The sequence below is a fragment of the Lissotriton vulgaris genome, chromosome 3_1, assembly GCF_964263255.1.
Source record: "Lissotriton vulgaris chromosome 3_1, aLisVul1.2, whole genome shotgun sequence".
Lineage (NCBI taxonomy): Eukaryota > Metazoa > Chordata > Amphibia > Caudata > Salamandridae > Lissotriton > Lissotriton vulgaris.
The window spans coordinates 151,132,151-151,155,499 of NC_141689.1; positions in this window are offsets into that span (position 1 = coordinate 151,132,151).

Below are 23,349 nucleotides of genomic sequence, written 5' to 3' on the forward strand. Positions count from 1 at the left end.
GCAGAGCAAACAGATTACATTAATTCCTATGATTTCATCAAAGTGCTAAGACTAAAAAGCAAAATAAACAAAATGTTTTTAAAAACGCAAAATAACCATAAAAAAAATTAGGATGTGGATGATGCCCAGTCTGTGTCCTGATATGGACAAAGTTCATTTAGAATGCATACAGATATACGAACCAATCCACAGACAGGAAGCCAAGTTTAGTAACAAAACACATCATATCTATCAGAGAACTATGGCTTTCCTGGCAGCTGTACATGTTAGTATATATGATGCTACAAAAAAACAGATATCCAGATCCTTTAGAGAGCATAAATGTTGTAGAGCGTTCTTCGTAGAACGAACATTGTTTTTTAAAAAGATGGGTTTTAAATATAATACCCTGTAAGAATGATAACATTTATAAAATAGTAACAAATGACAACAACTCTGGCGTGAAGTGTTATCATAAGGACATGCGGTATCAGATCTGGCTTTCATTGTGGGGAATGCAACGAGGTGATGTACGATTCCCAACCTTAACCGCGTTAGAACAAACCGGTGAGAGTTGCGTGTAACACCAGAAAGGTAAAGTTGGAAACCGGGGTTTAAATTACAGTCCCGATAAAACATCACAGATTGTAGTGCTCCAGACACCCTGTCGTGACACTCCTTCTTATGGCTTAGAAACCGGTTTTTTATATCTTTTTTAGAAATAGAAACAACAGATTTAGGGTCGAGGAGTATATCAATCTGAAATAAAAGATGAAACCAGTAGTGTATATACTTGATCCACTTGATACATGGGGAGTGGTCCAGCCTGAGCCAATCAAGGATTATCTCCTGGGTAAATAATGTTTCAGTTTTGGCCCAGATTGAGTGCCATAACAGCAGGGGGCGTAATGCAGCTAGGTCCAAGATGCGATTGATTCCGACTTCTTCATGAATCAGTTCTACTGATGCCGAAGTCGGTACACATAGTAGTTTTCTCAAGAACTTATTTTCATCTCTCTGTATGGAAGAACCAATGCAATATCCCCATACCCCCGCACCATACAACGCTGATGTAACGCACTTTACATTGTAAATGTTCATCATGTCCTTGATACTCCTCACCCCAAGTTTGGAAGTAAATTTAAATATACTATTAGTAGACCTCACCGTTTTTAGACTGATGTTGTCAAATTCAGATTGCCATAGCCCGTTACTTGCATAGGTGATGCCCAGGTAGCAGAAGGTTTTGACTTGGGTCATTTTAACTTTGTCAATGAAGAAACTGGATTTTGCCTTCTTGGCTTTCATCCCACAAGTCATTATGAAAGTTTTGGTTTTATTTACCAGTAGTCTCCTGCTTTCGATAAACAACATGAAGCTGTCAATTAGACGCTGCAAACCAATCTGTGTGCGGGACAGTAGCACAGCGTCGTCCGCATACAATAGGATTGGGACCGGGTTTCCTCCTATCAAAGGTGCATCTGCGGGGACCTGGCACAAAATGGAGTCTATTTGGTTGATGAAAAGAGAAAATAAAAGAGGAGCCAGTACGCAACCCTGACGAATGCCTCTAGAAACTTTAAAGTAAGGGGTGCATTCGCCTAGGGGGCCGTATCGAACCTTACAAGACAACCTCTCGTATAGCCTGGCCAAAAAATGAACAATCTCCTTCGGTGCGCCCAGGTCTATCAGGACCTGCCATAGTATAGAGTGATCAACCAGATCGAACGCGCTGCTCAGGTCCGCAAAGCAAAGAAACAAGCTACCAGTCTTGACTTCCGTATATTTGTTGATTAACAGCTCAAGGTTTACACATTGTTCTAGTGTCCCCATGCCTTTTCTGAATCCGTATTGGGCATTAGTTAAAATGGCCTTATCATTTGCCCAATCTTCCAGTCTCTTCAGCATGATGCGACTCATTACCTTGACCGATGCATCCAGCAAAGAAATAGGGCGGTAATTGCACGCTTCCGATTTACTGCCTTTTTTGAATAACGGTATAATAACCGACTGTCCCCAGGATGGTGGGAGGTGGCCCTCAGCTGCTGCATTGAAAACCCTCACTAAGATAGGTGCCCACAAGTCCATTTTGGTTTTCAATAAGTCTATAGGTACTCCGTCCGGACGCGGAGCCTTTCCACCTTTACTGTTGAGCAGGCCTTCATAGACCTCGTCCAAACTTATACCTAATGGTAAAGACAGCCAAACAGAATCTTGAATAACCTGGGTTTCTAGGGCCTTCCCCTCAGGATTAAAAATGTTGGAGAAGTGTACTATCCAGGCATTAGATGCAACGTAGGATGTTAGTTCCGGAATGCCATCAGTGTTTAGAAAAGGACTGTTGATGGTTTCCCAATAGAGTTTACTGTTTGAAGTTTCTGCTGCTGAGTTTAGGTTATGCCATGCTTCTTCTTGCAGAACCTTTTTCCTGTTTGAAAACGCCTCCTTATAATTAGCACGCAGTATTTTGATGCTGATAGTATTGCGGGGTTTGTTACTTAGTGCTTTTTTAAGTTCGCGGAGGGACGAGGAGCAGGGTTTATCAAACCAACCCATCCTGGTAACTTTGGTTTTAGATTGTTTCTTTGTGAAGATCCCTTCGATGTTTATATTCATCCTAATGAAGCACGAGAGTAAGGTTGAAGGATCGATGACATCTCCCAAACAGTAGGAAATTTCGTTACTACATCCATCCACTACCTCCTTTTGTTTTTTCGCTGGATCAATTCCGGCCCATTTGATCCTTGGTCCGTTCGGTCTCGTAGGGACTATGTCCGTGGCACAGGATTGCTTAGTGGGAGTCTTTGTGCCCCATCCCAGTAGAATCAAGGAAATACTATTATGGTCACTGAGGATTTCTTCCCTGACCCACAAATTGGTATATTCACTATCATTGGACAGCAGAATGTGATCTATATTGGTGTTGGCATTTCTACCAGTGAATGTGGGGCAGGTGAAATTAGACTTATTTTTATTGCAGCTAAGCAGATCTAGGTCTAATTTGACTAATAGTGTGTTTAATATCGTGCCATAGTTACAATGTGGAAAATGCAAACAATCCGAACTGTCTACCACACCACCGTTACCCATCTCTTTTCTAAAGCCACAAGGGTTGCCCCAAGCTAAAGGACATAACTGGATGTTGAAGTCGCCAGCCCATAGGATGGATGCCAATTTACATGATGATGCCAATAACCTTTTAATTTCGCTTTCCAGTGCGAATAGGATATTTCCCCTGGTGGCGTCAAAATTATTATTGTAGAAATTAACAAGAATTAGATCTCTACTCTTGTCAGATTCCAACCATAACACCTGACTGTGTGTTCCTACTGTATTTTATAATTTTAAAATTGGTCAAGTCATTGGAAATTAATAGAACCAGGCCCCCCTTAGCTCTGCCTGATCAGGAATTAGAAGCATTTAGACTAAAAGATGAGTAGCCTTCTACGTAGATAGGTTCTTGGCACCATGTTTCTTGAAGACAGATTATGTCATGACCGGCCCCAATGAACTCGTTCCAAAAAGGGGTATTCAGTTTACCTGGGATGCCGGCTGTATTCCAGGTAAAAAAAAGTATACCCTGCAGCTACAGCTGGGGTTAACGTAACGCTTTCTAGTTGCTGGTCAGTCACTATATCAGGGGCTCCCAACTTCACGCCTGTGGACACTACCAAAGGCTCCTGTTGGTCCACTAATGGAGCTTCTTCTATATCAGATATACTATCTTGGTTTGTGATGCCCACTGTCTGTATAATGATGTTTGGGTCATTAGATGGATTTGATTCTATAGGGATTTCCGATAAAATACCCCGGATACACCTGGGCGTGTTGTTGCTGTAGGGAATAGCTAGCGGTCAATCAACCATGTCCAGGCAATTGTATCTGTTGCTAACCGGAATGCCTCTCCACCCCCCGGTTATATGGTGGTCACTACTGGGGTATCGTGGATGATGTTCCCAGTCTCTACTCCTGTTCCCCTGGGTATGCCAGGAACCCGCATAGCTCCAAGGGCGCTCAGATGGTGGCACCCAGTTTGGAGCCAATGGATACTGGCGCTCAGGAGGTTGCGTCCAGTTTGGAACTATCGGGTACTGGCGCTCAGGTGGATGTCCCCAACTTGGAGCCATCGGGTGCTGACGCACTGGTGGTGGCACCCAGTTTGGGGCCATCAGCTGCTGGCGTTCAGAAGGTTGCGCCCATTTTGGGACTGTCGGGTATTGGTGACTACGCCTGTGTGGATAAAAAAAGGAAAGGTGATAAGCATCTATCCCCCCTTTCTTGTCCAAAGCAGGCCAAGAACAAATATGGTCCACAATATCAGGGTCATCACAGGTTACATTGATGCAGTCACCCTGAATACTTTTGGGTTCGGCCCTGATCCACGAGACTCTACGTGCTGCTGAAATACGGCTTGTATGGGGTGGTTGTAGGGGCCTGTTTAAACTAAGCCACTGTGAGACTTTATTCCTAAGGGACCAGGATGACTCCCCTTTGTCTATAAGCAATTCCGGAACCCCAGTAAGAATAACAGTGTAGGTGGATGCTTCCAGGGGTAAGTGAACAGGACGTTTGGGCTTGGAATCCCTCTTTCCCTCATCTGGTCGATTCGATGAGGGGTTCGATGAGGGGTGCTGGGGCATTGATGGTGGAATTGGCCTTTGGTCCAGGGGATGGGTTGATCCCTTGTTAGTATTTGACTGGGTGGGGGTAGGCTGGGAGATGGTAGGCCGAGTAGAAGAATTGGTAACCGTGGACTCGGCCACGAACCCACTCCCAGGAAATGTAGGTGTTTCTGGTTTTTTAGGCTTAGTTTGGATAGGTTGGGCTTTTGCCGTCTTAGAATATTTGGCTCCCTCAACTGAAGGAACCCCTTGTGTTCCTGCTCTGGAGGGATTGATTGGGCCTGCCCCAGGATTGGTTTGACCCAAACTATATTGAAGCGAGGGCTTCTGGGATAGTATTGCTAGTTGTTTTTCGATTGACATAATACTCCGTTCCAGCGGTTGCAAGAAGTGCTTTAGTAGTTCCCTGATGTTTACTAAAAGCTGGGACTTAGCAGTACATGAAATACAAATGCCACCCTCCTTGATGGTAGTTATGAGATTTGCCGAAGGCTCTGATGTATTGGTAAGTGAAGTGATAGAATCACTTAGGGCACCCAACGGCAATGGGGTAGTTGCCCCCTTCTTGTTTTTAGGTATGTTTTGGGGTTTTATGATGTTGCCCTTCTTCTTGTCTTTGCCCTGTTTAGGTATAGCGCCGAATCACTGACAGAATTTCGATTTCACTAAAATCGACCTACACTAACATCGAGTCTCAAACATCAATATCAATAATATCGACTCCCTATACTTTACATTAAATTTACTAAAATATCGACCCCACAATATCGATGCACAAAAATATTGACTACACAAATATCGATACTACAATTATCGACTAACATTATATCGACACTCAGTACTACATATAGTACTCTACAAAAATATCGATAACTATAATATCGACTGCACTTATTTCGTCTCTCTAAAAATATCGATAGCTTTAAATAAGTCTATTTTTCTTATATAACCCATACACATCAACACTCTTACTAATACACACATATAAATATATTTAAATTATTTCGCATACGTTTATTAACTGATATATCCATTTACTAACATTTATTTTTAATTTTGTTCTTACTATATTTATATAAACTCTCTTTTTAGACATACAATTGTTTCCCTATTATTAAACTATTTTAACATCAATATGTAGTTAAAAGCGTTTTTTACTAAATACATACTATTTCACTATTCCTCTATATAAACCATTAAGTAACATATAATTTAATTATTTTACTTAAAAAAATTCAAACTAACCAATGGTAACTCTTCTGAACATATGTGACCAATCAGATTTAAACACTAATTAAGCATACCCTATATAAACCATTCACAATTATCCCTAAAACCTGCAGGCAAGATTCAGCGTGACGACATACTGCGAGTTTTTGGAGCACCCTCTATATTCTTCTGTGCATGAAAATACTACTAAATACTACAAGTAAGTATTCATATAGCTCTGGTACATATTTTTAATGTTTTGTAACCTATTACTTATATACTACTTTTTAACACTAAAATGTTGGCTCTCTATCTACTTTTTCCTACAACAGACTCTACTAAAAAATAAAGTTGAACATTGTCTTCAAGAAAATCAACACATTATCTATAAAAAAGGTATCTACCTAAATCTTCTTTTATCTTAAAACCATTAGACAAATAGTTTAAAGAATAAATGTTTTCTAATATGTTTCTTCTGTTTTAACTCATAAGAAATTTGTTATCCCAGGTTCTTTTCACCAAATAATTAACACTGCTTTGGTAAAAAATGTCACTTAGTTTTTCCACATACACAACCTTTGTTAATTTACTATAAATTTTTCTCAAAACAGACAACAGAACTACAAAAAGCAGAAAAACCGAATCCAAGAACAGACTTCAGCAACTAATCCTAAACACTTGGTAAGTACAAAATGCAAACATATATACTCATTGTATGCTCAATAGATTGTACAATGTTAAGACTTCACTTTGTTAGTACTTCTGTTAGTATTTTCTTAAAATGTTCTCTTTTGTAATCCCTAAAAAGTAACTTACTCATTATGAAAGGTTACACACTAGCAAATGTCTAACCAAAATACACAATTAAACAAATCCTATAACCGACTTTACTTTTTTTCTACAGACCTACAAACACTAGAACACCATCTGACTGAAAATACACCTACTTTCTAAAGCTACTACTTTACTGTTCGTAAGTAAGAAACTACAAATGGTACATGCTTTATTTAAAATAATTATAACATTACACATTTTCCTAATATTTTTAAAATAACTTTTCTAGATAAAAGAACACAAGAATGACAGAAGATGCAAGATTTATTACATCTCTGAAAGGAAAATTTTTATTATGCTATATGGGTTATACTTATACTCAGGAGAAACAAAAAGACCTTAAAGTTAACTGAAAATGTACTAAGTATTACTCTAATAAATGCTATGGGCGTGCTACAACCAGAGAAACAAGTGTTATTAATACTACTGAACATAACCATCCACCAAACATCTCTGAAATCGAGGTTAGATCCACTCTCGAAAATATAAAAGAATTAAGTAGCACATCTGACCTACCAAGCAGCGTAATTCTGAAAGAATTACTACCTAGAGTACCCAGAGAAGCAAGAGGTCAGTTACCATCAATTACTTCAATCAAAAGAACCATAGCTAGGACCAAAAAATCTAGTAGACCCACTATACCAATACCTACAACTTTTGGGGAAGTCATTATTCCACCTGACCTTGCCATCACACATAATGACGAACCATTTATCTTTTATGATAATCATAGCAAAGAGAAAAGAATAATCATGTTTGCCACAAATAACAACCTTAAAAAATTAAAAGAAAGTCAAACATGGATGATGGATGGCACTTTTTCCATATGCCCAAAACCATTCTACCAATTGTATACAATACATGGGCAATATCATAATACCTGTATCCCATTCATCTACTGGTTGTTACCAAACAAACAAACAGCAACTTATACTGAAATATTGCACAAAATAAAAGAACAAACGTCAGACTACTTTCCACTAAAAATAATAATAGACTTCGAACAAGCTATGATTAATTCCATTCTTAGAAATTATCCACACACATCCATTCAGGGATGTTATTTTCATTTTAACCAATGTCTATGGAGATATTTACAAAAATCTGCACTTAGTGTTGAGTATGCAACCAATATTACCTTTGCATACCAAATTAAACACCTAATAGCTCTGGCATATGTGCCAATAACTGACGTGGCTGAACATTATAATCTATTAATTGAAAGTCCTTTCTACACACAAAACGAGCAAAAACTTGCCCCACTTTTGGATTACTTTGAGGACAACTGGGTAGGGAGACTACACAGGTCAGGCCACAGACCCCAACCTAAATTCTTAATTCCCTGGTGGAATGTATACCTACCAACCCTAAACCAAGAAGCCAAAACAAACAACGCTGTTGAAGGTTGGCATAATGCCTTCCTATCTTCTACTGGACGTACAACTCCCACATTACACAAACTCCTCACAGCAATCCAAAAAGAGCAAAGTTTTCAAGAATTAAGAATGGAGCAATCTGTTTTACAACTAAAACCCAAACTCTCAAGACAAACTGCTCAAATGTATCAATATTTACAACAGCAAGTACAACTTTACCCTACAACAAGAGGACTAGAATACTTAAAAATGATAGCCAAAACATTAAACTAACAATACTAACTAAATAAAAGGGTCAAAATCCGCAAATATCCCTAAATATGCAACCACACATATTATAATATAACAATTATTTAATTATTTTGTCTAATATATATTTTTTATTAATTATAAATAGACAAAATAATTATGTCAGTATATTAAATACATTTCATAAAAACACTTTTCCCACCCCAAATAAATATTAAAAATTATTCACTTACCTTGCACAACAACATCATAACCAATAATCCATTACAATCCATGTAGTGAGAAATTCTCAAAAAATGAAGTAAAAAATCCCTTGAAAATGTAAAAATACAACTGTGCAAAATGTATCCATCATCCAAATAAATTCAGTGTTCAAAATCCATTAAAAAACCCAAAAATATTCTACAAATGTAAGAAACGGTCCAGGAAACCCGAAAAATAAAGGAAGTATGCTATACATCTCAGTTCAAACAACTGAAACACACTTCCTTTGATAAAAAAATAATCACAGCTCGGAAACGGAAATAGCTGTTTCCAAATACCATGAAAAAAACATTAAACAATCCCACCCACATAACACTTAGCAAAATAGCATATAATATAAACATTACATACTTGCATTTTTATAAAATAGCCAAATTCTAGCACAAACTCACTAACTCCAACTACTTCAAAGAACAAAAAGCCTCGATAACCGAAATACGTATCGAGTCAACTCCATACTATCTAAATACTCATACAGTAATCCACAACCCCTAAATAACAAACGACTACCTTCAAAAGTTAGATAAAATAGTTCAAATATATCAAAATAGACTCTTACCTGCTCAGACGTGAAGCTGCTTCCAACCGCGACCTTCACTCTCTCAAAATGACCCAAAAAGACAATGAGCGGTTACAAAATAAAAGACCCAAATTATACAATACTGTTAAAAATAGTGCTATAAATGCCAAAAACATTTTTTTTACTGCTAAAAATTATGTATAGTTGTTAAAAAATACTTTGCAACATGTTTAAATATATATGTATTTTTTAATATAACTAATGTATTTATTTCATACTTTTAATATTTATTACATTAAATATTAATACATTTTAATATTTAATGTAATATTTATTGAAAAATATTCTGCGGAAAATGTCTAATATACTATCTGTTTTTGCTGTATTACTTTTTAAAAAATATGACTAACATGTTAAAATTATTATTATTAAAACTTATTTATTAATAATAATAATTTTAAATAAAAATATTGTATACTTAACAAATATCCTGAAAATGATGTTAATGGTATGATGTTCAATATTATTAATATCCAAATATATTTTAAAAATATTCATTCTTTTATATCATCATTTCTACTGCACTGGATAATATGTAAATATTAGATACATTTATTTCATTACAAATGTATAATTTATTAAAAAGATGTCAATTTTTTTTATATGTATGTATGTATAGTAGCATTCATTGCATGATCTTGAACTACATTTTTTTCTCTGTACATAAAATGTACTTTCCTACACAACTACTCAAAAATGTGATTTTTCAAACTACATTGTCCTTATATTTTGTATTCATTACACTATACATAGCTTTATAATACATATATATTGTCCTTATTTTGAGATGTTAAAAAAATAAAGATTTGTTTGAAAAACAACTGTGTGATTTTTATCTTGTAGCTATTGCAAATTCATTTATATTAATATTACAAATGTTTTTTTATATAATGTACAATCTATTTAAATATACCACATGTAATTAGAGTACATGCTGAACACTGAACCTATATAATTAACTATTCCAACTCCAATCTGCATTTAATTAGGGTAGATGCTGTACACTGAACCTATTTAATTTACTATTCCAAATCCAATCACCATTTAATTAGGGTAAATGCTGGACACTGAACCTATTTAATTTACTATTCCAACTCCAATCAACATTTAATTAGGGTAGATGGTGGACACTGAACCTATTTAATTTACTATTCCAACTCCAATCAACATTTAATTAGGGTAAGTGCTGGACACTGAACCAATTTAATTTACTTTTCCAACTCCAATCACCATTTAATTAAGGTAAGCGCTGGACACTGAACCTATTTAATTTACTATTCCAACTCCAATCACCATTTAATTAGGGTAGGTGCTGGACACTGAACCTATCTAATTTACTATTCCAACTCCAATCACCATTTAATTAGGGTAAGTGCTGGACACTGAACCTATTTAATTTACTATTCCAACTCCAATATACATTTTATTAGGGTACGTGCTGGACACTGAAAATATCTAATTGACTATTCCAACTCCAATCTACATTTAATTAGGGTAAGTGCTGGACACTGAAACTATTTAATTTACTATTCCAACTCCAATCACCATTTAATTAGGGTAAGTGCTGAACACTGAACCTATTTAATTTACTATTCCAACTCCAATCAACATTTAATTAGGGTAAGTGCTGGACACTGAACCAATTTAATTTACTTTTCCAACTCCAATCACCATTTAATTAGGGTAAGCGCTGGACACTGAACCTATTTAATTTACTATTCCAACTCCAATCTCCATTTAATTAGGGTAGGTGCTGGACACTGAACCTATCTAATTTACTATTCCAACTCCAATCACCATTTAATTAGGGTAAGTGCTGGACACTGAACCTATTTAATTTACTATTCCAACTCCAATATACATTTTATTAGGGTACGTGCTGGACACTGAAAATATCTAATTGACTATTCCAACTCCAATCTACATTTAATTAGGGTAAGTGCTGGACACTGAACCTATTTAATTTACTATTCCAACTCCAATCACCATTTAATTAGGGTAGGTGCTGGACACTGAACCTATCTAATTTACTATTCCAACTCCAATCACCATTTAATTAGGGTAGGTGCTAGACATGGAACCTATCTAATTTACTATTCCAACTCCAATCACCATTTAATTAGGGTAAGTGCTGGACACTGAACCTATTTAATTTACTATTCCAACTCCAATATATATTTTATTAGGGTAGGTGCTGGACACTGAACCTATCTAATTGACTATTCCTACTCCAATCTACTTTTAATTAGGGTAGGTGTTGGACACTGAAGCTATTTAATTTACTATTCCAACTCCAATCACCATTTAATTAGGGTATGTGCTGGACACTGAACCTATTTAATTTACTATTCCAACTCCAATCTACATTTAATTAGGGTAGGTGCTGGACACTGAACCTATTTAATTTACTATTCCAACTCCAATCAACATTTAATCTGGGTAGGTGCTGGACACTGAACCTATCTAATTTACTATTCCAACTCCAATCAACATATAATTAGGGTAAGTGCTGGACACTGAAGCTATTTAATTTACTATTCCAACTCCAATCACCATTTAATTAGGGTAGGTGCTGGACACTGAACCTATTTAATTTACTATTCCAACTCCAATATACATTTAATTAGGGTAGGTGCTGGACACTGAAAATATCTAATTGACTATTCCTACTCCAATCAACATTTAATTAGGGTAGGTGTTGGACACGGAAGTTTTTTAATTTACTATTCCAACTCCAATCACCATTTAATTAGGGTAAGTGCTGGACACTGAACCTATTTAATTTACTATTCCAACTCCAATAAACAATTAATTAGGGTAAGTGCTGGACACTGAACCTATTTATTTACTATTCCAACTCCAATCATCATTTAATTAAGGTAAGTGCTGGACACTGAACCTATTTAATTTACTATTCCAACTCTAATCACCATTTAATTAGGGTAAGTGCTGGACACTGAACCTATTTAATTTACTATTCCAACTCCAATCACCATTTAATTAGGGTAGGTGCTGGACATGGAACCTATCTAATTTACTATTCCAACTCCAATCACCATTTAATTAGGGTAACTGCTGGACACTGAACCTATTTAATTTACTATTCCAACTCCAATCACCATTTAATTAGGGTAGGTGCTGGACACTGAACCTATCTATTTTACTATTCCAACTCCAATCACCATTTAATTAGAGTAAGTGCTGGACACTGAAGCTATTTAATTTACTATTCCAACTCCAATGACCATTTAATTAGGGTAGGTGCTGGACACTGTACCTATTTATTTTACTATTCCAACTCCAATATACATTTAATTAGGGTAGGTGCTGGACACTGAAAATATCTAATTGACTATTCCAACTCCAATCAACATTTAATTAGGGTAGATGTTGGACACAGAAGTTTTTTTAATTTACTATTCCAACTCCAATCACCATTTAATAAGGGTAAGTGCTGGACACTGAACCAATTTAATTTACTATTCCAACTCCAATCTACATTTAATTAGGGTAGATGGTGGACACTGAAACTATTTAATTTACTATTCCAACTCCAATCAGCATTTAATTAGGGTAAGTGCTGGACACTGAACCTATTTAATTTACTATTCCAACTCCAATCACCATTTAATTAGGGTAGGTGCTGGACACTGAACATATTTAATTTACAATTCCAACTCCAATCACCATTTAATTAGGGTAGGTGCTGGACACTGAACCTATTTAATTTACTATTCCAACTCCAATCGCCATTTAATTAGGGAAAGTGCTGGACACTGAACTAATTTAATTTACTTAAAATATTTATTATGTACAAACATACCATTTAACACAATTTACACACTTATCCGCTATATACACAATAACACACTAGCAAACAGTAAACATCATTAAAAAAATTTAAATACTATTTTGCTAATTTTAGTAAATTTTATTCAAATTCGATATTTTATTTCAATTTTAAATCAAATTTGATATTTTATTATAATATTTTAAAAATATTTTTAAAACACTACCCACCCTTAACCCCTATAAACACTATAACCCCCTACTAAACATTACAATACAATTTTATTATACATTATTAATCCACACTTATCCACTATATACCCAATAACACACTAGCAAACATTAAACATCATTTATAATTTTTAAATACAATTTCGCAAATTTTGGAAAATTTTATTCAAATTCGAAATTTATTTCAATTTTAAATCAAAATCGAAATTTTATTAAAATATTTTTAATACATTTTTAAAACACTGCCCACCCTTAACCCCTATAAACACTATAACCCGCTAATAAACATTACAATACAATTGAATTATACATTATTAATCCACACTTATCCACTATATGGAGTGGTGTGGCTCACGGCGGCAGACCCGAGAGCAGAGAATGGCCCGGGACCAGGGTTTGATTCCCGACGCGGCAGGGTCTTGGACCAGGATCAGCGGACTCGATAATTCTCGCATCGGTGCCTACTCCAACCAGAGATCACACTCGGCAACTCTGGGCATTAGCTTGCCTCATTTCCACAACGGCCCCTCACAAACGTCGGGGATGCCTGGTTTCACCTTGGAGACTCCCAGGAGGGACTATCTCACAGGGAAAGCCAGGACGGGTTCCCCAGCGGTCTATAGCGCTACGAGGCCTGCGGTGTGGGTAGAAGTGCGCTTTACAAGACACACACAATATACCCAATAACACACTAGCAAACATTAAACATAATTTAAATATTTTTAATACAATTTCGCAAAATTGTGAAAATTTTATTCAAATTCGAAATTTTATTTCAATTTTAAATCAAAATCGATATTTTATTAAAATATTTTAAATATATTTTTAAAACACTACCCGCCCTTAACCCCTATAAACACTATAACCCGCTACTAAAAATAACAATAACATTTAATTATACATTATTAATCCACACTTATCCACTATATACACAATAACACACTAGCAAACATTAAACATATTTTAAATTTTTTTATATACAATTTCACAAAATTTATTTTATTCAAATTCGAAATTTTATTTCAATTTTAAATCAAAATCAAAATTTTATTAGAATATTTTTAATACATTTTTAAAACACTACCCACCCTTAACCCCTATAAAACACTATAACCCGCTAATAAACATTACAATAATATTTTAATTGACATTATTAATTAACTAATATTTACAACTTCTTCTCTATATTTTAATAATTGTTAATTTATATTTATTATTAATACTAATAATTTTTATTATATTCATTTTAAAACACTACCCACCCTTATCCCCTATAAACCCTACATCCCGCTCCTAAACATTTTACACAATTTATTTCACTAATAATTAATACTAAAAATTTATATACCTAACATTTTACAATATCAATACTTTACATTCATTATAAAATACACTATTTAAAATGTCGATATTTTTTATAATCAATATTTTTAACTTCGATATTTGCTATTTCGAAATTAATGTCCTCGATATTATTTCCATACACATAAATCGATATTTTGAACGTCGATATTTTTGTTGTCGATATTACTTACCTTCGATTTTTCTGACTCGATATTTTGTCTGTTCGATATTATCAACTCGATATTTTGACTGTGTACCATAGCGCCACCCTTTGCCCCCTTGGGCAAATTCTCAAGGCCATTGTCTTCAGATAGAATTAACTGGAGGTCTGGTGTTTTCTCCAGATTCCCCATAGAGTCAAAATCAGAGGTCAGGTTGGTAGCTGACAAGTCAACTGATTTCGGGATAGAGTTGACCTCTGCCGTAACATTAGGAAGTAATAGAGCCGGAATATGTGATACAGATTGGAGTGGGGATAATGCAGACGCTAGGGGACCCATAGAGGATCTCCTAGCAATTGCCAGGTCTTGTGACACCCTTCGTTCCAACAGGGAAATACTTAGGTCAATAGCCTCATTAGTTTTGGTGATGAATTGATCAATTGGTCCGGTGATTGATGCATTTTTCATTGCTGTTCTACTTCGAGACCCCCTTGTCATAGTTGATTATTATACAGCATTCCTGACACAGGGATTGAGGGGTGCAAATAACTAAATATCCAAGAAGTAAACAAATAAATAAATAACAGTACCTTTATCGGAAAGAAGTGACAACCAGATCGTAGAACCAAGAGGGGTGGCCCAGCCCAGCCTAGAACAGGCTAGAACGGGCTAAAACGGGCCCGCCCTTGGCCCGGGCTTCGCCCGGCGTCCCGCGAGACGGTGGTGGTGTCGTTTTTATGCGCCTCCTGGCGCTTAGCGGTAAGGCGGACCCCAGTAGGGCTTCTGGGGCTTGTGGTCCTGCCCCTCGCCGGTCTCCTCTCGGCGGCTCCGGCTCCAGTTGGAAAAAGAGCGGAGGAGCGGCGGGAGACTGGCGGGCGGGTCCGCGAGGGTACTGTACTTCTGTGGTGATTTGTAGCTACTTGCAGAATCGACACCTACGGCAGTAACACGGTCATAGACACAGGCAAAAAGGAGTTCCCACTCCCAATGGTGGTGGCGTCGTTTTTATGCGCCTCCTGGCGCTTAGCGGTAAGGCGGACCCCAGTAGGGCTTCTGGGACTTGTGGTCCTGCCCCTCGCCGGTCTCCTGTCGGCGGCTCCCGCTCCAGTTGGAAAAAGAGCGGAGGAGCGGCAGGAGACTGGCGGGCGGGTCCGCGAGGGGTACTGTACTTCTGTGGTGATTTGTAGCTACTTGCAGAATCGACACCTACGGCAGTAACACGGTCATAGACACAGGCAAAAAGGAGTTCCCACTCCCAATGGTGGTGGCGTCGTTTTTATGCGCCTCCTGGTGCTTAGCGGTAAGGCGGATCCCAGTAGGGCTTCTGGGACTTGTGGTCCTGCCCCTCGCCGGTCTCCTCTCGGCGGCTCCCGCTCCAGTTGGAAAAAGAGCGGAGGAGCGGTGGGAGACTGGCGGGCGGGTCCGCGAGGGGTACTGTACTTCTGTGGTGATTTGTAGCTACTTGCAGAATCGACACCTACGGCAGTAACACGGTCATAGACACAGGCAAAAAGGAGTTCCCACTCCCAATGGCGGTGGTGTCGTTTTTATGCGCCTCCTGGCGCTTAGCGGTAAGGCGGACCCCAGTAGGGCTTCTGGGACTTGTGGTCCTGCCCCTCGCCGGTCTCCTCTCGGCGGCTCCCGCTCCAGTTGGAAAAAGAGCGGAGGAGCAGTGGGAGACTGGCGGGCGGGTCCGCGAGGGGTACTGTACTTCTGTGGTGATTTGTAGCTACTTGCAGAATCGACACCTACGGCAGTAACACGGTCATAGACACAGGCAAAAAGGTGTTCCCACTCCCAATGGTGGTGGCGTCGTTTTTACGCGCCTCCTGGCGCTTAGCGGTAAGGCGGACCCCAGTAGGGCTTCTGGGACTTGTGGTCCTGCCCCTCGCCGGTCTCCTCTCGGCGGCTCCCGCTCCAGTTGGAAAAAGAGCGGAGGAGCGGCGGGAGACTGGCGGGTGGGTCCGCGAGGGGTACTGTACTTCTGTGGTGATTTGCAGCTACTTGCAAAATCGACACCTACGGCAGTAATACGGTCATAGACACAGGCAAAAAGGAGTTCCCACTCCCAATGGTGGTGGCGTCGCTTTTATGCGCCTCCTGGCGCTTAGCGGTAAGGCGGACCCCAGTAGGGCTTCTTGGACTTGTGGTCCTGCCCCTCGCCGGTCTCCTGTCGGCGGCTCCCGCTCCAGTTGGAAAAAGAGCGGAGGAGCGGCGGGAGACTGGCGGGCGGGTCCGCGAGGGGTACTGTACTTCTGTGGTGATTTGTAGCTACTTGCAGAATCGACACCTACGGCAGTAACACGGTCATAGACACAGGCAAAAAGGAGTTCCCACTCTCCATGGTGGTGGCGTCGTTTTTATGCGCCTCCTGGCGCTTAGCGGTAAGGCGGACCCCAGTAGGGCTTCTGGGACTTGTGGTCCTGCCCCTCACCGGTCTCCTCTCGGCGGCTCCCGCTCCAGTTGGAAAAAGAGCGGAGGAGCGGCGGGAGACTGGCGGGCGGGTCCGCGAGGGGTACTGTACTTCTGTGGTGATTTGTAGCTACTTGCAGAATCGACACCTACGGCAGTAAGACGGTCATAGACACAGGCAAAAAGGAGTTCCCACTCCCAATGGTGGTGGCGTCGTTTTTATGCGCCTCCTGGCGCTTAGCAGTAAGGCGGACCCCAGTAGGGCTTCTGGGACTGGTGGTCCTGCCCCTCGCCGGTCTCCTCTCGGCAGCTCCCGCTCCAGTTGGAAAAAGAGGGGAGGAGCGGCGGGAGACTGGCGGGTGGGTCCGCGAGGGGTACTGTACTTCTGTGGTGATTTGCAGCTACTTGCAGAATCGACACCTACGGCAGTAATACGGTCATAGACACAGGCAAAAAGGAGTTCCCACTCCCAATGGTGGTGGCGTCGCTTTGATGCGCCTCCTGGCGCTTAGCGGTAAGGCGGACCCCAGTAGGGCTTCTTGGACTTGTGGTCCTGCCCCTCGCCGGTCTCCTGTCGGCGGCTCCCGCTCCAGTTGGAAAAAGAGCAGAGGAGCGGCGGGAGACTGACGGGCGGGTCCGCGAGGGGTACTGTACTTCTGTGGTGATTTGTAGCTACTTGCAGAATCGACACCTACGGCAGTAACACGGTCATAGACACAGGCAAAAAGGAGTTCCCACTCCCCATGGTGGTGGCGTCGTTTTTATGCGCCTCCTGGCACTTAGCGGTAAGGCGGACCCCAGTAGGGCTTCTGGGACTTGTGGTCCTGCCCCTCACCGGTCTCCTCTCGGCGGCTCCCGCTCCAGTTGGAAAAAGAGCGGAGGAGCGGCGGGAGACTGGCGGGCGGGTCCGCGAGGGGTACTGTACTTCTGTGGTGATTTGTAGCTACTTGCAGAATCGACACCTACGGCAGTAACACGGTCATAGACACAGGCAAAAAGGAGTTCCCACTCCCAATGGTGGTGGCGTCGTTTTTATGCGCCTCCTGGCGCTTAACAGTAAGGCGGACCCCAGTAGGGCTTCTGGGACTTGTGGTCCTGCCCCTCGCCGGTCTCCTCTCGGCAGCTCCCGCTCCAGTTGGAAAAAGAGCGGAGGAGTGGCGGGAGACTGGCGGGCGGGTCCGCGAGGAGTACTGCACTTCTGTGGTGATTTGTTGCTACTTGCAGAATCGACACCTACGGCAGTAACACGGTCATAGACACAGGCAAAAAGGAGTTCCTACTCCCAATGGTGGTGGCGTCGTTTTTATGCGCCTCCTGGCGCTTAGCAGTAAGGCGGACCCCAGTAGGGCTTCTGGGACTTGTGGTCCTGCCCCTCGCCGGTCTCCTCTCGGCGGCTCCCACTCCAGTTGGAAAAAGAGCGGAGGAGCGGCGGGAGACTGGCGGGCGGGTCCGCGAGGCGTACTGTACTTCTGTGGTGATTTGTAGCTACTTGCAAAATCGACACCTACGGCAGTAACACGGTCATAGACACAGGCAAAAAGGAGTCCCCACCCCAAATGGTGGTGGCGTCGTTTTTATGCGCCTCCTGGCGCTTAGCGGTAAGGCGGACCCCAGTAGGGCTTCTGGGACTTGTGGTCCTTCCCCTCGCCGGTCTCCTCTCGGCGGCTCCCGCTCCTGTTGGAAAAAGAGCGGAGGAGCGGCGGGAGACTGGCGGGCGGGTCCGCGAGGGGTACTGTACTTCTGTGGTGATTTGTAGCTACTTGCAGAATCGACACCTACGGCAGTAACACGGTCATAGACACAGGCAAAAAGGAGTTCCCACTCCCAATGGTGGTGGCGTCGTTTTTATGCGCCCCCTGGCGCTTAGCGGTAAGGCGGACCCCAGTAGGGCTTCTGGGACTTGTGGTCCTGCCCCTCGCCAGTCTCCTCTCGGCGGCTCCCGCTCCAGTTGGAAAAAGAGCGGAGGAGCGGCGGGAGACTGGCGGGCGGGTCCGCGAGGGGTACTGTACTTCTGTGGTGATTTGTAGCTACTTGCAGAATCGACACCTACGGCAGTAACACGGTCATAGACACAGGCAAAAAGGAGTTCCCACTCCCAATGGTGGTGGCGTCGTTTTTATGCGCCTCCTGGCGCCTAGCGGTAAGGCGGACCCCAGTAGGGCTTCTGGGACTTTTTGTCCTGCCCCTCGCCGGTCTCCTCTCGGCGGCTCCCGCTCCAGTTGGAAAAAGAGCGGAGGAGCGGCGGGAGACTGGCGGGCGGGTCCGCGAGGGGTACTGTACTTCTGTGGTGATTTGTAGCTACTTGCAGAATCGACACCTACGGCAGTAACACGGTCATAGACACAGGCAAAAAGGAGTTCCCACTCCCAATGGTGGTGGCGTCGTTTTTATGCGCCTCCTGGCGCTTAGCAGTAATGCGGACCCCAGTAGGGCTTCTGGGACTTGTGGTCCTGCCCCTCACCGGTCTCCTCTCGGCGGCTCCCGCTCCAGTTGGAAAAAGAGCGGAGGAGCGGCGGGAGACTGGTGGGCGGGTCCGCGAGGGGTACTGTACTTCTGTGGTGATTTGTAGCTACTTGCAGAATCGACACCTACGGCAGTAACACGGTCATAGACACAGGCAAAAAGGAGTTCCCACTCCCAATGGTGGTGGCGTCGTTTTTATGCGCCTCCTGGCGCTTAGCAGTAAGGCGGGCCCCAGTAGGGCTTCTGGGACTTGTGGTCCTGCCCCTCGCCGGTCTCCTCTTGGCGGCTCCCGCTCCAGTTGGAAAAAGAGCGGAGGAGTGGCGGGAGACTGGCGGGCGGGTCCGCGAGGGGTACTGCACTTCTGTGGTGATTTGTTGCTACTTGCAGAATCAACACCTACGGCAGTAACACGGTCATAGACACATGCAAACAGGAGTTCCCACTCCCAATGGTGGTGGCGTCGTTTTTATGCGCCTCCTGGCGCTTAGCGGTAAGGCGGACCCCAGTAGGGCTTCTGGGACTTGTGGTCCTGCCCCTCGCTGGTCTCCTCTCGGCGGCTTCCGCTCCAGTTGGAAAAAGAGTGGAGGAGCGGCGGGAGACTGGCGGGCGGGTCCGCGAGGGGTACTGTACTTCTGTGGTGATTTGTAGCTACTTACAGAATCGACACCTACGGCAGTAACACGGTCATAGACACAGGCAAAAAGGAGTTCCCACTCCCAATGGTGGTGGCGTTGTTTTTATGCGCCTCCTGGCGCTTAGCAGTAAGGCGGACCCCAGTAGGGCTTCTGGGACTTGTGGTCCTGCCCCTCGCCGGTCTCCTCTCGGCGGCTCCCGCTCCAGTTGGAAAAAGAGCGGAGGAGCGGCGGGAGACTGGCGGGCGGGTCCGCGAGGGGTACTGTACTTCTGTGGTGATTTGTAGCTACTTGCAGAATCGACACCTACGGCAGTAACACGGTCATAGAGACAGGCAAAAAGGAGTTCCCACTCCCAATGGTGGTGGCGTCGTTTTTATGCGCCTCCTGGCGCTTAGCGGTAAGGCGGACCCCAGTAGGGGTTCTGGGACTTGTGGTCCTTCCCCTCGCCGGTCTCCTCTCGGCGGCTCCCGCTCCTGTTGGAAAAAGAGCGGAGGAGCGGCGGGAGACTGGCGGGCGGGTCCGCGAGGGGTACTGTACTTCTGTGGTGATTTGTAGCTACTTGCAGAATCGACACCTACGGCAGTAACACGGTCATAGACACAGGCAAAAAGGAGTTCCCACTCCCAATGGTGGTGGCGTCGTTTTTATGCGCCTCCTGGCGCTTAGCGGTAAGGCGGACCCCAAGAGGGCTTCTGGGACTTGTGGTCCTGCCCCTCGCCGGTCTCCTCTCTGCGGCTCCCGCTCCAGTTGGAAAAAGAGCGGAGGAGCGGCGGGAGACTGGCGGGCGGGTCCGCGAGGGGTACTGTACTTCTGTGGTGATTTGTAGCTACTTGCAGAATCGACACCTACGGCAGTAACACGGTCATAGACACAGGCAAAAAGGAGTTCCCACTCCCAATGGTGGTGGCGTCGTTTTTATGCACCTCCTGGCGCCTAGTGGTAAGGCGGACCCCAGTAGGGCTTCTGGGACTTGTGGTCCTGCCCCTCGCCGGTCTCCTCTCGGCGGCTCCCGCTCCAGTTGGAAAAAGAGCGGAGGAGCGGCGGGAGACTGGCGGGCGGGTCCGCGAGGGGTATTGTACTTCTGTGGTGATTTGTAGCTACTTGCAGAATCGACACCTACAGCAGTAACACGGTCATAGACACAGGCAAAAAGGAGTTCCCACTCCCAATGGTGGTGGCGTCGTTTTTATGCGCCTCCTGGCGCTTAGCGGTAAGGCGGACCCCAGTAGGGCTTCTGGGACTTGTGGTCCTGCCCCTCGCCGGTCTCCTCTCGGCGGCTTCCGCTCCAGTTGGAAAAAGAGCGGAGGAGCGGCAGGAGACTGGCGGGCGGGTCCGCGAGGGGTACTGTACTTCTGTGGTGATTTGTAGCTACTTGCAGAATCGACACCTACGGCAGTAACACGGTCATAGACACAGGCAAGGATACATTCACTTTTTGGTAGGTAAGGGGAGATTTACTGATTTGCCCAGAATTACAGGATGTTGAGCCGACTCCCGAACATGGTTCCCCAGTTCCAAAGTCATCAGCTTTGACCATTACGCCACATCCTATTCAGCGATATTCATGATGGAGGTCACGAATCGTTCCGCAGAAATTCAGGCACAAACAGAAATTTGTGCTTGAAGGATTCAGAGTTTTGCATCAATTACTGCACATGTGCAGTTTTTTTCACAAACACATTTCATCAGATAAAACTTCACAAAATGTATGTCAGGAAATATGGTTACAAACAGAAAAAGCATGCAGTAATTTGGTGGATAAACACATATACGCATGTTATTCCTAATCCCGCTCCAGTTGGAAAAAGAGCGGAGGAGCGGCGGGAGACTGGCGGGCGGGTCCGCGAGGGGTACTGTACTTCTGTGGTGATTTGTAGCTACTTGCAGAATCGACACCTACGGCAGTAACACGGTCATAGACACAGGCAAAAAGGAGTTCCCACTCCCAATGGTGGTGGCGTCGTTTTTATGCGCCTCCTGGCGCCTAGCGGTAAGGCGGACCCCAGTAGGGCTTCTGGGACTTGTGGTCCTGCCCCTCGCCGGTCTCCTCTCGGCGGCTCCCGCTCCAGTTGGAAAAAGAGCGGAGGAGCGGCGGGAGACTGGCGGGCGGGTCCGCGAGGGGTACTGTACTTCTGTGGTGATTTGTAGCTACTTGCAGAATCGACACCTACGGCAGTAACACGGTCATAGACACAGGCAAAAAGGAGTTCCCACTCCCAATGGTGGTGGCGTCGTTTTTATGCGCCTCCTGGCGCTTAGCGGTAAGGCGGACCCCAGTAGGGCTTCTGGGACTTGTGGTCCTGCCCCTCGCCGGTCTCCTCTCGGCGGCTTCCGCTCCAGTTGGAAAAAGAGCGGAGGAGCGGCGGGAGACTTGAGGGCGGGTCCGCGAGGGGTACTGTACTTCTGTGGTGATTTGTAGCTACTTGCAGAATCGACACCTACGGCAGTAACACGGTCATAGACACAGGCAAAAAGAAGTTCCCACTCCCAATGGTGGTGGCGTTGTTTTTAATGCGCCTCCTGGCGCTTAGCGGTAAGGCGGACCCCAGTAGGGCTTCTGGGACTTGTGGTCCTGCCCCTCGCCGGTCTCCTCTCGGCGGCTCCCGCTCCAGTTGGAAAAAGAGCGGAGGAGCGGCAGGAGACTGGCGGGCGGGTCCGCGAGGGGTACTGTACTTCTGTGGTGATTTGTAGCTACTTGCAGAATCGACACCTACGGCAGTAACACGGTCATAGACACAGGCAAGGATACATTCACTTTTTGGTAGGTAAGGGGAGATTTACTGATTTGCCCAGAATTACAGGATGTTGAGCCGACGCCCGAACATGGTTCCCCAGTTCCAAAGTCATCAGCTTTGACCATTACGCCACATCCTATTCAGCGATATTCATGATGGAGGTCACGAATCGTTCCGCAGAAATTCAGGCACAAACAGAAATTTGTGCTTGAAGGATTCAGAGTTTTGTATCAATTACTGCACATGTGCAGTTTTTTTCACAAACACATTTCATCAGATAAAACTTCACAAAATGTATGTCAGGAAATATGGTTACAAACAGAAAAAGCATGCAGTAATTTGGTGGATAAACACATATACACATGTTATTCCTAATTCCGACTTGCACTACTCAGAAAGAAAGGGTAATACGGATAAGAATCGGTGTTTACCTGGTGGGGTAAATAAACATTTAAAATACCATGGA